General features: G+C 44.2%; 1 protein-coding gene and 1 pseudogene across 1 annotated transcript in view; one reads left to right on the top strand and one right to left on the bottom strand.

The window, feature by feature from the left end:
- Positions 1-14,276, bottom strand: part of SMG6 (SMG6 nonsense mediated mRNA decay factor) — a 481,063-nt gene that overhangs the window by 435,429 nt on the left and 31,358 nt on the right. The gene's annotated exons all lie outside the window — the stretch shown is intronic.
- Positions 8,020-13,326, top strand: LOC149471100 (endogenous retrovirus group 3 member 1 Env polyprotein-like; annotated as a pseudogene).

Raw genomic sequence — 14,276 nt, 5'->3', positions numbered from 1 at the left:
CTATAGCACAGGTGGGAAGTGGTTAAAGTCCCTGACCCTTTCCAAAGATGCAGCAGCTCAAAAAAAAAAAAAAAAAAAAAACATAGATGTATCACAAAAATTGTGCAACATTAAAAAAAAAAAAAAAAAAAATGCAACTACTGTCTGTGTTCGAGAGGGTCCCCGAGTTTAAAAAAATCTTAAATGTTCTGCAAGGGGGGAGGGAGGGTGTTAAAGTCATTTTATAGCTAAAATGCAATTTTAACATATATGCGAAAATAAGAATTTTTTTTTTTTTTTTGCCCCCAACATAAACTTTGTAAGTACAGGACACAGGAATCAATCCCTAGACCATGGGTTATATGTCACTGCCTTCGGGTGATTAGACACTGGTAAAAACTTTGCTGGATCCACCCCCTAGCGGACCCATATAACCCTGCCCACTTTGAGGCTCAAGTTTTGTTAGCAAGCAATAGAAAGATCACAGAGAAGAGAGAATTTACAAGTATGTCAAAATTGCTCTTATTCGATACATGAATCAAATTTATACGCCATGGGACATCCCTAAGCAATAATCCCGAAGCAAAAAAGACAAGTGGGCAAAAGGACAGCTAAACAGCTGCAACAGGCCCACTGAAAGAACAAGGTGGCCCCAAAACAAACTATTAACAGTAGAAACAGCTCGCTGAAGAAGAAATAGCCAGAAGCACCAGCTTCAAAACACACAGAACAAGTAATTAGAACATTTGTTCATTAAAAACCTTGATGGTGCTCAAAAAAGGTAGAGGTTAGAACATGCCCCAAAATATACAATGGATATAAAAAGTCTACACACCCCGGTAAAAAATGTCAGGTTTCTGTGATGTAAAAAAATGAGAAAGATAAATTATTTCAGATCTTTTTCCACCCAATCCGTATGATTTGTCATTCTGAATACTACACAGACAGTTATTCATCAATTGTGGAGCATTCATGTTGCATACAGAGAACTACTTATTTCTGGTTATGTCTTATGGATTCCATTCGCTGGTGGCTACACATATGATTTAGAGCTGTTCGTTTTATTATTTTAAATTTTTTATTCTTTGAATATGTATGCTTCAAGCACTGCACTTTTGTTTATGAAAAATGTATTAAAAAAAAAAAAAGGTACCAGAAAGAATTATCCAGACCAACATTGTGCAAAGAGGATTCTAGCAATATCAGTTTCTATGAATGATATGCGGACAGGTTTGTTGGCATCCTGAAAAAAATATACAGGAGTAAGGGCCTTTTGGTTCCTTGAGGCTCCTCAGGCAGACTCGCTATCCTGTTTTTTGCATATTTTTCTCTCTTTTCTATATTTCTTTTTCACTGAATAGGTACTGTATATAGAACACATATATAATACGTTCTCTAACACATTCTGAGGTTACCATCTATATAAAACAGTAACAGAATAATATGATGTAACAGTACACATAAGGTGTACAGTCCAGCTCCACAAAACAATAACCTTGCTTTATACCAGTGATGGATATGGTAAAATGCCTATTCGGTTTCCTGTTGATTATATACATTTTATACATATCTACTTTTATACCTTTTCATATTTCTAAATATATGTGTTGTGCGTATAGCTTTTGTCTGCTGGGCTTTGTAGTTCTCCTTAACTCAGAAAATGTCTGTTCAGCAATGTTCTCAACCCCTCCCGTCGAGCTGTGAGGATCTTGTACCTAGGCCTTGGACATGTGAGGGAGTAAGAGATAAGAGCTGCAACCAAGCCTCAAGCATCAAGTTCCTGACTTCTTTCGATATTTCAGCCAATCAAGAAGTGCCTTTTAGACCATGACCACATTTACATAATAATGAAGTATACTCTATTGTTCTCTGTGTATAAAAGGTTAAGCACCGCCCTGCAATAAACAGAGATGGGGAAGTGGTTAAACTGGACAGTTGTCAGTGTGATAATTTTCCGGCGTGCACGTGCAATCCATTTCTCAAAATTAGGAACATCAGCAGACATCCAAACCTGAAACAGATTGTGGTTCTCACAACCATTTTAGCTGGCGACCCATACGTGGGGCCCCAGGTTCTGACCGACGGGAAACTGCACAAGGAACTGAGCGGCTGGCTGGGACAGACCAAAAGGGCCTGCGCAACCCTGAGAGTATGGTAGGTACTTTTACTCTTACCACTGTACGATTTGTTTCTCTCCGGTCTAGCCGCCAGTCTTGTTGGCTTCCGGAGGTCATCTAGAGGCAGGTAACCCATATTCCTTGCCTGGGGCTGTTTAACGAACCTGCCACTGGATCTCTGATGACTGTGTATTATTTGTTCAGTGTCTGTCGTCCTGAGGGGCTGCGACTCTGCAGACTGAAAGAATAGTTGCAATTGAGTGTTCTGACCCAGGTGAGCTGTCGGCCCCTGAGAAGATGGCACCGTGCAACAAGTGTCTACGGACGGTGACTCGGGGTTGACGGTGTGGGAGACCCGAGGGTTAGCTCAGCTGCTGAGGCTTTGCGGCACTGAGGGGCAGCAGGGGTAATGTCTTGTTCTGAGTGTATTTGTGGATTATTGTTTGACATACACGAGAGTGTGTGTTCTGAGATTAAACGCACAGGGGAGATAAAACAGAAAGCAGCGGAAAGATAATAACCTATTAATTGCCCGCACTGCCCCTGAAGCCGTTAGCTGAGACTACGGTGAAAGAACAGAACAGAGCGAGAAGAGCTTGGATACGAGTTGGGTGACCCAGAGGGAGGAGGGGAAGATGGGTCAGAAGACAGCCAAGCCAGAAAAAGGACTGCTAGCGTGTGATATTGTGAAGAGGAGAGAAGGTAGTGAAGCACTTTCTAAAGTAGCGAAAGTTTGTGAGCTGAAGGTCGGCGCTGCCCGATTGCAGCCGGAAGAGTGGCGTATATTATTGAAGGAACAGAAAGGGGTTTTATGTGATAAAGGTTTGCTGAATGTGGCAGAAGCTTGGTATAGAACTGCAAAAGCATTACATAAAGAAGGCTGGATAGAAGAGGTCCAGGAAAATGGCGATTGTACAATGTATGTGTGTCAAAAGGTTGAAAATGGAAACGTGCCAACACCACCTCCCTACGATGGAATGTGGGACAGAGGAGGGTAGGGACAGCCCTGCCCTTCGTCTAATGCCCACTTTATTCCCACCACCCCAGCCCAAGCACAACCCACCATGACACTTCCTGGTAGCAGCCATCTTGCTGCACCTGTATTGTCACTTCCTGCCCAGCCCAGTACACTTCCTGGTAGCAGCCATCTTGTTGCACCTGTATTGTCATTTCCTGTCCAGCCCAGTGCACTTCCGCCTAGCGGTCATCTTGGTACACCCGGAAGGCCCAACCAAGGCGTATACCCAGTTCTTCCTGTTCTGAACCAGGATGGCTCATATCACATTCCCGTATTTCCTACAGTAGAAGCTGGACATATGAATGACGATGCATTCGAGTCGGATGATCAACAGCCACAAGGACGCCGATAGGTATGACTCCCAAACACATGCCAGATGTCCAATTGAATGAGGCTACATCTAAATGGAGTGATTGACAGCTGCAAGCGACAAGGGCGCCGATAGATTTGACTCCCAAACCCACGCACAGTGGAGTACAACCTAAACAGGAACAGTGCAAATGACAGCCCCGACATCCAAGATTACCGGAAGGGGCACCGGTAATGTATGTCGCTTTTACCCCAAAACAAGCAGCGGCTTTAGTGACAAGTCTGCCTGACCCAGAGAAATAGCCAATGCCCTTCTACCGCAGGGTAGTGCAGATACAAGAAACTTACTCAGCCGCCTGGAGAGACGATCAGTCTATGCCAAATTAAAGCAGGACACGTTTTCTGGCCGGTCATGCAAATGGCCTTCAATGATGCCTACCTGACAAGTGCTATTTCTTATTCCTCAGGTGTGGAGTTCTGTGCCCAACTCCAAAACTGGGCAAAGGAGAAATTGGCGGATCAGACCACCACGATCCAAGACATCACCCAAGATAAAGGGGAGTCTGTGGAGAAGTATCATGCCAGACTCATACAGGCCCCTTTGATGATCTGGGCTTCTCTCAATATGAAAAGACACACACACACACACACACACACACACACACACACACACACACACACACACACACACACACACCTGCTTTTTTCTCAGGGCTCAAAGAGGATATCAGAAAAGGTCTGATGGTGGCCCGCCCTGAGCACCGCTCTATGAAGATGTCTGATTTACTGTTGGTGGCCAGAGGCATAGAAAACCAAAAAGGGAAAAAACCAGCGCCCCTCATGGTGGTCAATGACGAAGATCCCACCTACACTTGTCCACCCCCACTGCCCAATATTAGGGAAAGGATCACCTGTTACAACTGTGGAAAACGGGGACACTTTAGAAGAGAATGCAGAGCCCCAAGACATCCCAGACAAGACAGGGACCCCCGGGAAGGGCAGTGCGAACATCAACCACCACGCCCCAACGCTCGCTAGGAAATGGGCAAACCCGTGTTACCCCTTATGGCTGTGTCCTCGAACGGGACTGGGGGACCCCTTGCAAAGGTCACGTTACCCATACAAGGAAAACCTACCACCTTTCTCATTGACACGGGTGCAGCCAGGAGCGTGCTGAGGACCTGCCTGCTGATTCCTTCCTTTCCACTATTGACGTTTCCTGCGTGGGTGTGGATGGGGTGCCCCGCTCCAGCCCACTTACAGAGTCACTCCAAGTGGGGACATTTCCTGATTTGCTTGCCAGATTTGTGATGTCCTCTACATGTCCCTTAAATCTGCTAGGAGCTGATGTGCTGTCCAGACTGCAGGCCTCAATCATTTTCACGCCTGAAGGGGGAGTGAAACTACACACTCCCCTATCCTTGGAGGACTCCTCTGCCTTGTGCTCCTTACCCCTCATGATGACATTACATGAAGCAATAACCCCAGGTGCAATACCACAGGAAATACTTGATAGAATCCCTACATACTTGTGGTCCACAGGACCCGAAGACATTGGTCACTTGAAGGTGCCACCAGTTTCAGTCAAGCTCAAGGAGGGTGCATCACTGCCCGAAAGCCACAATACCCACTCAAACTGGCGCAGTCAGCAGCTACATCAAAACATGTAGTTGCTCTAGTCCAGAACGGAACCTTGGTCCCCTGCACATAACCATGTAACACACCCCTATTTCCTGTCAAGAAGAAAACGCCAAAGGGGGAACCAGACAGGTAGTAAAATGGTGCAGGATCTGCGAGCAGTTAACGAAGCCACGGTGTTGGATACCCCAATTGTGCCAAATCCACATACCTTATTACCAGGTGTACCTCCAGAGGCTGAGTACTTCACAGTGGTGGACCTGGCCAATGCCTTCTTCAGTGTGCCTCTTGCCCAAGATAGCCAGTACCTTTTCGCCTTCACCCATGAGGGCTGGCAGTACACCTGGACAGTTGTGCCACAAGGAGACCAAAATTCACCCAGCCAATTTGCTCAGGCAATGGCAGGGATCTTACGTACGTGGCAGGCAGAGAATCCTACTGTGACCCTGCTCCAATATGTCGATGACCTCTTGCTGTGAGCAGACACCCTGCCCTTAGCAGCAGAAGCATCTGAAAAGCTGCTCCGGTACTTGGCCGAACAAGGCTGTAAGGCCTCCAAAGACAAACTACAATGGTGTTCCAAGAAAGTCACCTTTTTGAGCCACTGCATTTCCAAGGGAAAGAGACATATTACACCAGACCGTGTAGCTGCAATCCAGGACATTCCCCAACCCAAAGCAGCTAAACAACTGCGTGCCTTTCTTGGACTCATATCCTACTGCAGGGCATGGATCCCTGATGCATCGGTCCTCATGCAACCACTCTATGATGCTCTCAAGTCTGTGCCATTTACCTTGTCAAGTGAAGCCTCTGCTGAAGCAAACAATATACCACTGCTCCTGCCTTGGGCCTTCCAGATTATGAGAAACCTTTCAAACGGTTTGTGTCAGAAAAGCAAGGCCACGCCACGGGGGTCCTGGCTCAAGTACATGGAGGGCAGACCAGACTCATTGGGTACTATTCTTGCCACTTGGACCCCGTAGCTAGGAGTGGCCCTTCCCGTCTAAGAGCTGTCTTCGCTGCTCAAGCACTATTTGATAAAACTTCAGACCTCGTTTTAGCACACCCCCTGCTTCTTCTGGCACCGCATGACATTGCTGCCATCCTGAATCAGGTACAACCCCGACACCTGTCCACGGCCAGACATCTACGGTTGCAAATCTCCCTCCTTATTCCTGACAATGTGACCCTCCAAAAAAGGTGTCTCACCCTCAACCCGGCCACCCTTCTGCCATTTTTCGAAGGGGGGAGAAGGAGAAAGTGAAGGAGACCCCTTCACTACTCCACATGACTGCCTTGAAATGATGCGTATGGAAACCACACATCTCCCTACATTGAGTGAAATTCCTCTGGAAAACCCTGATTCACACTTTTTGTGGATGGCTCCAGATATGCAGATGAAGGAGGAAAGTACCACACAGGTTATGCTGTGACCTCTGAATTTGAAATTCTACAAGCAGAAGCATTACCATCAACTGTACCTGCCCAGGAAGCAGAGCTTCAAGCCCTCACTACAGCGTGTAAGATGGCAGAAGGTAAAAGAGCCAACATTTACACAGACTCAAGGTACGCCTTTGGAGCAGCTCATGACTTCGGTATCATCTGGAAAGCCAGAGGATTTCTGACAGCGGCTGGAACACCGGTGAAACACGGCTCAGCCATCAAGGATTTAATGGATGCACTGCTCCTGCCTGACCAAGTGGCTGTTTTGAAGTTTAAAGCACATGGCAAACTGAATTCTCAAGAGGCCAGAGGGAACCATTTGGCGGATATAGCTGCCAAAGAAGCAGCGAAAAACCAACGAAAAATGGCTGAGGTGGCTGAAGAGGAGAGTGAGACCTCAGCACAGATGCCTTTGGCGGTGCATTTGCCATCCGACAAGCAATACCTAGTCTCTATGCAAATTGCTGCTTACACAGAAGAAAGGTTGGAATGGATCGATAAAGGAGCAGACTACGATGGAGAACTGTATTCGATGAAAGGAAAAACTTGTTTACAAAAATATATGTACCCAGCAGTCGTCCAATGGGCGCATGGACACGCATCTCTCTCTAAGAACTTAATGAATTCACTGATCAGCAAGTATTACTGGGCTCCAGGGATAACCACCTTAACCAGAAATTACTGCGCCTCATGAGTAGTATGTGCAAAATGCAACCCGGGGAGGACAGAAAAAACACCGCAAAAACATCGGGCAAAACCCCTTTATCAATTCCAGAGGGTACAGATTGATCATATACAGATGCCAAAAAGTGGCCGATACGAATATGCCCTAGTGGTGGTGGACATGTTCTCTGGTTGGCCGGAAGCCTATGCTGTTACAAACATGACAGCCAAGACCACGGCTAAGAAAATGAGTGAGGTAGCCTGTAGATTTGGGGTCCCAGAGATGATAGAGAGTGATCAGGGTCCAGCCTTCACAGCAACCCTTACAAAAGAGCAGTGGGAAAGTAGAAAGGATTAATGGGACTCTAAAAAAACAGGATGCTAAAGATGGCCCAAGAGACTAACATGAGTTGGCCAGACAGTTTTCCTATTGCCCTGTTCAGTGTCAGACACCCCCCCCGGGGGGAAACATGCCCTGTCCCCTTATGAAATTTTGTTTGGTTCATCCCCCAGACTTGGCTGTTGCTTCCCACAGCAGTTGCAGTTACAATCTGATGTGTTAACTAGCTATGTCACTCGTTTGTCTAGAGAATTAACCAATATCCATTCTCAAGTGTTTTCCTCCATTCCAGATTCAGAGACAGACTCGGGAACCCACAGTCTTCAGCCAGGAGACTGGGTGTTGAAGAAATTCACGAGGAAAAATTCACTTGATCCCCGATTCGAAGGACCATTTCAAGTCCTGTTGACCACAGCCACTTCTGTAAAGCTAGAGGGGAGGAACACCTGGATACACGCCTCCCACTGCAAGAAAGCCGTATCTCCTGAAGACAAGACCCTGCCTGTACCACGATGATTGAGTTGTATATCCTTTTCCTAATGAGTTTGAAAGAAGCTCAGCAGGTGGCTATCACCAAAACAGGTGCTCAACAGGTGGCCATCACTAAGATGAATGGCACCACCACATTTTGGTACAATTCATTCAACACATATGTGGCTGCGTTCACCTTTGATTTTTGTAGTATGATACCCATATATTGCAACAGACGTAGACCGGGTTGGGCACAGCGGGTTTGCATGATGCCCAGCCCGGATCAGATATACATATACATGTATAACGGATGACTACTGGATAGAACTGTGACTATGAGTGGGATGGAGTACTGAAGCAGGTTGGGGGTATCAACCATGGAGTGCCTTAAAAAGGAAAGATAAGATGGGGAAGCCTCTCATTAAACACATGTCCATCTGGAAGTCAGGCTGCAGTGATGACGGAGAAAGACTCGTCCTAAACATTGAGAATCCCAGCCCTTGTGATGCAGGACTTTATTGGTTAGGCTGGCACCCACTGAAAGGTACACCTCTAGCAACATTTTACCTAAGAGACATATAACTCATCAAAACCAACAACAAATCCCCTTAAACCTTCCATCCCGGCTATAAAAGACATGATAGCAATAGCAAACCCTACCTTTGAAGAGACAATGGCGGCTGAAACCGGGTTCTCAGACACTAACCTGTGGCTTGAGTGGATGAGATTCAGTGCCAACCAACATAACAGAAGTAACTGCTATGTCTGTGGTAGTGCCAGGCCATATTTAGGGACAGCCCCTCTCCAGATCCCACAAGACAGTGAGGAATGTTTCCTCAGCCTGTTCACTAATACATCCACCAATCACTCTGCATGCGAAATGTGGAAAAAGGAGTATCCTATAGTTACCAAAATCCCGAAGCCTGGAGAGGGCATTACTATATATCCCAGGGACTACACCTGTTACTCTAATTACCAGGGTAAGGGAAGGTTCCTGGGTAACTTCACCGAAGGATACTGCTCTACCTAATGTAGTGTCTCAGGGAAGTTAATACAAAACCAAACCCAGTCCCTTGGTGACATATACTGGATCTGCGGGGACCAAACAATCAGGACCAGGTTAGAGGGAACCTGGACCGGAGAATGTGCCCTTGCAAAGGTCATTATGCCTCTCCATATTCTAAGAGAAGATATTTCTGACCCAGCACCTAGTCGCAGGAGGAAGCGGACAGCTCCCTCCAGAAGTTTTGACCCTCATGTGTACATAGATGCCATAGGGGTCCCAAGGGGGGTTCCTGATGAATTCAAAGCCAGGGACCAGGTAAAAGCTGGTGTTGAGTCTTTAATCCCCATAATAACTGTTAACAAGAATGTGGATTGGATTAACTACATATACTATAACCAACAGAGGTTTGTGAATTACACCAGGGATGCCCTCCAGGGAATTGCTGACCAATTAGCCCCCACCTCCTATATGGCATTCCAGAACCGGGTTGCCTTAGACATGGTGTTAGCTGAGAACGGAGGTGTCTGTAAAATAAAAAGAACAGGAACCTGTTGCACCTACATTCCTGACAATACCGGCCCAAATGGTAAGGTTACTCTGGCTATAAAGAAATTGGAAGATCTGTCAGTGGAGCTGAAGAACTCAGGTATCACAGACCCGTGGGATCAATATTTTAGTTGGATGAGTGGGTGGCAAAAAGTGCTCGCCCAAATAGGTGTAACAGTATTAATAATTCTAGTTTTTAGTTCTGATTGTATGCTGTATTTTACCATTTGTAAAGAAGTTAATAAGTAAGGCTGTAGACAACAGCACACCTACATTTCTCCATCAAAAAGGAGGAGGACCCCCTTACGATGGAAGAGGATAAACCCTTCACCCCTCTACAGTCCCTCCCCGCTAACAGCAATTTCACAATTTTGTAGGGATAGCACCTGACTTCCTTATGTACAAAGTCTGTGGCAAGGGGGGTGATGAAAAGGTCATCACCTGTCTTACGTACAGCATAAAAGAGTTCCAAGGTACATAAGGACAGACGAGCTAGGCTTTATAGGGACAGAGTAAAATAGTCATTTTAAGGGGGGACTGTGATGGATATGGTAAAATGCCTATTCGGTTTCCTGTTGATTATATACATATCTACTTTTATACTTTTTCATATTTCTAAATATATGTGTTGTGCGTATAGCTTTTGTCTGCTGGGCTTTGTAGTTCTCCTTAACTCAGAAAATGTCTGTTCAGCAATGTTCTCAACCCCTCCCGTCGAGCTGTGAGGATCTTGTACCTAGGCCTTGGACATGTGAGGGAGTAAGAGATAAGAGCTGCAACCAAGCCTCAAGCATCAAGTTCCTGCCTTCTTTCGATATTTCAGCCAAACAAGATGTGCCTTTTAGACCATGACCACATTTACATAATAATGAAGTATACTCTATTGTTCTCTGTGTATAAAAGTTAAGCACCGCCCTGCAATAAACAGAGATGGGGAAGTGGTTAAACTGGACAGTTGTCAGTGTGATCATTTTCCGGCGTGCACGTGCAATCCATTTCTCAAAATTAGGAACATCAGCAGACATCCAACCCTGAACCCAATTGTGGTTCTCACGACCATTTTAGCAGCTCACAGTAGATATAAAAAGTTTACACACCCCTATTAAAATGTCAGGTTTCTGTGATGTAAAAAAATTAGACAAATCATTTCAGAACTTTTTCCACCTTTAATGTAACCTATAAACTTTACAACTCAGTTGAAAAAAAAAATGAAATCTTTTAGGTGGAGGGAAGTAAAAATAAAAAAACTAAAAATAACATGGTTGCATAAATGTGCACACCCTTACTTTGTTGAAGCACCATTTGATTTTATTACAGCACTCAGTCTTTTTGGGTATGAGTCGAATCAGCATGGTACATCTTGACTTGGCAATATTTGCCCACTCTTCCTTGCAAAAACACTCCAAATCTGTCAGATTGCGAGGGCATCTCCTGTGCACAGCCCTCATCAGATTACCTCACAGGTTTTCAATCAGATTCAAGTGTGGGCTCTTGCTGGACCATTCCAAACCTTTAATCTTCTTCTGGTGAAGCCGTTCCTCTTCATGTTCAGCTTTCTAGCAGAAGTATGAAGGTTTTGTGTCAATATTGACTGATATTTGGAACTGTTCATAATTCCCTCTACCTTAACTAAGGCCCCAGTTCCAGCTGAAGAATAACAGCCCCAAAGCATGATGCTGCCACTACCATGCTTCACTGTGGGTATGGTGCTCTTTTGGTGATGTACAGTGTTTTTGCACTAAACCTATCTTTTGGAATTATGGCCAAAAAGTTCAGCCTTGGTTTCAGCAGACCATAACACATTTTCCCACATCTGTTTGGGAGAATTCAGATGAGTTTTCGCAAAATTTAGCTGGGCTTGGATATCTTTCTTCGTAAGAAAAGGCTTCTGTCTTGCCACTCTACCTCATAGCCCAGATATATGAAGAATACAGGAAATTGCCGTCACATGTACCACACAGCCAGTACTTGCCAGAAATTCCTGCAGCCCCTTTAATGTGGATGAAGGCCTCTTGGCAGCCTCCCAGACCAGTTTCCTTCTAGTCTTTTCATCAATTTTGGAGGGATATCCAGTTCTTGGTAATGTCAATGTTGCGCCATATTTTCTCCACTTGATGATGACTGTCTTCACTGTGTTCCATGGTATATCTAATGCCTTGAAATTTCTTTTGTACCCCTTTTAAATTTTCCAATACAAAAATATAACAGCCCAATATTTTTCACCTTCACCAGTACATAAATCTCTTTTACAGCTTATCTCCCACCCTTCCTCCCGCTAAGCCCCCCAAATTACCCCTGCTCAGATCTAATTAACTAACTTCTTACTCCTCTTATATTTATTGTTATCTATGTCCCTTTCCCTCTCACACCCACTTTCACTTTCCGTCATGCTCTCTCTGGGCTTTTCCCCCCTGACTCCCGACCAGTTCCAAGTATCTCTTAGATGTTTTAAATACTAACGTACAACTCCATGTTTTCCTAAGTTCTTCCATTTTATCTTCCTCCGCATGACACAGCTCCTCCATCCTAAAAATATTTTCCACTCTTGTTTAACCAATCATTTATGCTCGGTGGCTCCGGAACTTGCCAAAACCTGGGGATCAGGCCCTTGGCCGCACTGATTAAATGGTATAATACCCTATTTTTACACTGTTTGCCTACAAGCTCAGAATAAAATAAACACATCCATGGGTCTGTTTGTATAGTAATTCCTCTAATTTCCTGGACACCATGAATTATTTCCTTCCAAAAATCCTGTATTTTCAGGCAATCCCACCAAATGTATGTCATTGTACCTTTTTCCCCACAACCTTTCCAACATAAAGGTAAAACAACAGCTTGCTGCTTATGTACCACACTGTGTAATATACCATCTTGTCAAGCATTTATATTATTTTCATTTCTACTGTGTTCATATTTGTCACCTCATGGGTTAAAGTAAATATTTTATCCCTTGTTGCGCCTTTAATTTTGTACCAAGCGCCTTTTCCCATTTATCCAAGAACCAGGGAGGATCAGTTCCCTCCATATCTATGAGGATCTTATATATCTAGAGGTAGCTTGTTTCGGAACTGTATTAACATTCAACAATTTTTCAAATGGGTACATATCCTCCTCAGTCCTCAGTGGATGAGGGAGCGATGAAACAAAAATGTCCTAATTGTTCATACCACCACTCCTCTAATGTGAAAAATAAATCACATTTTTCCTTTAGCTCTTGGTATGTGTGTAAATTCCCCTTAATCAAAATATCCTTCAAAACGTGCATTTTTATCTTTAATCCATTTACCAAAAATGATATCCTTCCCTGGAGGAAAACACTCCATACCCAACAAAGGAATCAATACGGAATTATATTTCCATCCTTTCTGCTTATAAATTCTGTCCCAAACATTTAACAATTTTTTTGTTAAAGGACTAATATTCTCATCTAGCGCACAAAATGTATGTGTTATCCATACAGTCTTCCCTAACTGTGCCTTACTTGGTGTTCCTTCCATATTTACCCATTCTTTCCCCTGTGAATTAAACGTCCACTCAACTATTCGTGATAACAATACCGCTAAATACTTCCTAAAATTAGGCAACCCCATTCCTTTTCACCCTACACAATACATCATATCTAATTCTCGGTTTCTTATTAGCCCATATAAACCTGGAGTATCAGCTTCTTTATTACCCCAAAATAGACCCTGGCAGGCTTATTGGCCTGCATGTGGAACGTATGAAGAATTTTTGGGACTATCACCACCTTTACAAGATTTATACGACCTATCCAAGAAGCTCCACCCTTTAGAGTCTCCCCAGCTCATCCTTTATTTAATTTATTAAAGGAATGTAATTTTCCTGGTATAAGCTTTTTATTGAGGGCATTCATTTTATTTCCAAATAGCCAATTTCCTTTTCCTTCCAAGTGAGTAGAAACGCTTTTTGAAGACTCTTCTCTTGCTTTGGAATGTTGATATTTAAGATCTATGACTTTGCAGGGTTTATTTTCAAATTTGACAGCTCGCAGTATTGTTTTAATAGTCATTAAATTAGGTAATGTTATTCTAGGATTTACTATATAAAATAACATATCATCTGTGTATGCTGCTACCTTGTGCTCCACATCCCCAATCTTTATTCCTACTATATCTACACTCCATCTAACCCTTGCCAAGATAGGAGTGGAGATAGTGGGCATCCCTGTCTCGTACCACTGTACATTTTAAACGGCTGGGGGAGGGATCCGTTGACCTTAATCACCGCTGTGGGACCATTATAAAGCCCTTTTATCCAATTCAACATATTGGGCCCTAGTCCCAACACTTCTAACGTATCAAACATAAATCCCCAATCAACCCTGTCAAAAGCCTTCTCAGCGTCTATTGACAGGAATATTGTCGACTGCTTCTCTCGCTTTACTTTTTGTAAGAGGAGCAATGATTGTAGACCATTATCCCGTCCCTCTCTTCCAGGGATAAACCCTACCTGATCCAGGTGTATCCACTCCTGTATCAGCTCCTTCAGTCTAGTTGCCAAGATCTTAGCATATAGTTTTGTGTCAGCGTTTAATAAGGATATGGGTCTATAGCTCGCACACTGAGTTATCCTTACCTTCTTTGAGTAGAATAGTTATGTGCTTGCAAAGGATTCTTCCCTCATTTGCATTCATATAACCGCACATTTTAGGGACCAAAAGATCTCTAAATCTTTTAAAATAACCTACAGTGAATCCGTCCAGACCAGGGCTATTTCCTGAGG

This window comes from Staurois parvus, unplaced genomic scaffold, assembly GCF_062004578.1.
Source record: "Staurois parvus isolate SC_StPar_1 unplaced genomic scaffold, SC_StPar_1.0 ptg000029l, whole genome shotgun sequence".
NCBI lineage: Eukaryota > Metazoa > Chordata > Amphibia > Anura > Ranidae > Staurois > Staurois parvus.
This window is presented reverse-complemented; position numbering and strand designations above follow the sequence as displayed.